Source organism: Marmota monax, unplaced genomic scaffold (assembly GCF_021218885.2).
Source record: "Marmota monax isolate L192 unplaced genomic scaffold, Marmota_monax_Labrador192_F-V1.1 WCK01_AAM20220418_F8-fsc00151, whole genome shotgun sequence".
In the NCBI taxonomy this organism is placed as follows: Eukaryota; Metazoa; Chordata; class Mammalia; order Rodentia; family Sciuridae; genus Marmota; species Marmota monax.
The window spans coordinates 1664394-1667353 of NW_026694226.1; positions in this window are offsets into that span (position 1 = coordinate 1664394).

Genomic DNA, 2960 nt, shown 5'->3' on the forward strand with positions numbered 1-2960 from the left:
TATAAAAAGGGCTGGGGGGTATAGCTCAGCGGTAGAGCATCCTAGATTCAATCCCTAGTACTGAAAAAAAAAAAAAGGGTAACTTTGACTTTTAGCTAGGTCTCAATGTTTTCTTCTATCAAATGGGGATTAAAAATATCACCTGGCAGAGTTAATGTAGAATGAATAATGATGGTTTTTAGTGTCTGACACTTTAGTAACTCAATAAATAGTAACTGATAGTGGACGGAGGAGAGAACTTAGACTTTCTACATAAAACCCCCATGCAAGTAAGGCTAAAAAGATAACTTCATGCTTTCTTTTCTTACCATCCTCTAATCTGTTTCCCACTTGAAAAAAAAATAAATTATCTTTAAGATCTTTTCCAATACTAAAATTGTGGTTTTAGTGACAAAATAAAAATGAACAGATGCATATTAAAGGATTATTATGTACAGAGAAGGTTAAATAAGTCTACTTTGGTCCAATCTGCTTAAATTAAAATCTGCTGAAGCCAGGCGCAGTGGCACACACCTGTAATCTCAGCAGCTCGGGAGTCTGAGACAGGATTGTTGTGAGTTCAAAGCCAGCTTCAGCAAAAGCAAGGTGCTAAGTCACTCAGTGAGACCCTATTTCTAAGTAAAATACAAAATAGGGCTAGGGATGTTGCTCAGTGGTTAGGTGCCCCTGAGTTCAGTCCCCAGTACCTGCCCGCCCCCCCGCAAAAAGAAAAAAATATCTGCTGAAAAATAATCTTTAGATTTTTTTCTCTTCTTTCACCATTACTGTCAAAGTTACTACTGTGTATATAATCAAGAGGAGCAGCAATATTTCCTCCACATAATAAATACTTCAGCTTCAGATTCTATTTCTGTGTGTTTGTATAATATAGACATGTTTATAATTTATTATTGAATAATATCTATGCCTCAAAAATTTCATGTCAGCACTTCATGGCTTTCTAAATCTGTGTTGTCTAACTAATATGGTCAGCATTAGCCACTCATGGCAACTAAACTTTTGAAATATGGATGGTCAGTATTGAGAAATGTTATAAGCATGAACTATACACCAGGTATCAAAGACTTTAGTTTAAAAAAAAAGATGAAACATACCTCATTTATATTTGTATATTGGCACATGTTTAAATGTTACTATTTTAGATATATTCAACTAAATAAAATAATTATTAAAATTAATTTTACTTCCTTTTACTTTTTTTAAATGAGGCTACTAGAATTACCTAAGTAGATCACATTATATTTCTATTGGTAATAAATAAATAGGAAATATATATAACACCAACAATCTCCAAAAACAGTTGTTATCACAAACTTTTACTAAATTTAAATTACTAATAATAATACCTGTGGTGGATTTTTTTCCCCTGTTCAAACTCTGGGGAATAAAATCAATAACCCCCTCTTAGTGATTTTAATTTTTCAGAGTAATCCTCAAATCACTAGATATCAGTAGCTATCTGATGAAGACTGACTATCATACTCAGTGGTGTGGCCTCATTCCAAGAAGTCAGTAAAAGATGAGGCAGAGACAGTGCCTTTCAGCTCCAGTGTCTGGGAAATTCATTTCATTAAAATTGAATTAGTTCAATGTAACCCAGCTAAGCATTCTCCTGGGTACTGTGACAGCCCTTGGTGGGATAACAATGCATTAACTAGGAATTCTCCTTTTACCCTGCTTGTCTCCTCTGAACAGTACTCTCTGCCTTTTACTACCTACAAAGGTTTCTCCCCTGGGCCCATGAGATGTGCCTTATTGGGTTTATAAAACTCTTGAAATTGTATTCAAAGTTTTGTGTATCTGAATATTTTTCTCTTATCTTTTTTTTCTCTTGGTGGTGATTCTGAGGATCCACTTATATTTTAATTGTACATATTTATGGGGTTCACTGTGATAATTTGATACATGTATATAATTTGATACATCATGTAATTATCAAATGAGGATAATTAACATTTCCCTCTCCTTATCATTTCTTTGTGTTTGGAGGCTTCAGGCTCCTCCCTTCCAGTTATTCATAATATACATAATAAATTATTGTGAACTTCAGTCCCCACGTTATGCTGTAGAACTCTGTTTCTTGGTCCCTCTATTCAACTTTGTTTTGGTATCTATTATCCAACCTCCCTCTATCCCCACCCCATATGTGAATTCTTCTAGATGGAAGATCCATAGCTTTCATCAGGGTATCAGTGAAGGACTACTGACCTAAGAAGTTAAGTAGTGATCTACCTTTGTATTAGCTTTCTATTGCTGCAGTAACAAAGCACCACAAATTTAGCAACTTAAATGTATTAGCATACAGTTCTGTAGGTCTCTTGAGGCTAAAATCTATAAGGCGGCAAGCTGCTTTTCTGGTGGCTCTAGAGGAAAATCGATCAAGTTCCATGCTCTTTCAGGTTGTTGCAGAATTCACCTCCTTGAAATTTACTGTAGGACTGACATCTCCATTTTATCAGCTGTTCCTAGTTTCTAGAGGCTGCCTATGTTCCTTGGCCATGGCTGCCTTTCTCCATCTTCAAAGCCAGGGTTCAAGTCCTCCTTATGCTTCCAATATTTCAGTCTCACCTCTCTGACTCATTGTGCTGCCAACCAGCCCCCTTCTTTAAAGGCTCATGTGATTACATTAGACCCATCTGGATAATCCAGGATAATCTCCCTATTTTCAAGTCCATAATCTTAATTCCCTCTGTGAGATCTCTTTTACCATGCAATTTAACATATTCACAGATTCCTGGGATTAGGGTGTAGACCCTTGGTGGGTGAACACACATTATTTGGCCTACCACACCTTCCTGCCAATGTTTGTGCTATATTCTCATTTTAAGGCCAGAGAAGGTGAGGCTGGTAGCTAACCTCTTATGCAGGGTGTCCCTCAGCAAAACATGTATAAAGCAATGTTTGACCTCAACAGCTCCCTAAACTTCTGAAGAACCATCCAAGCCCCCAACCACAGAGTC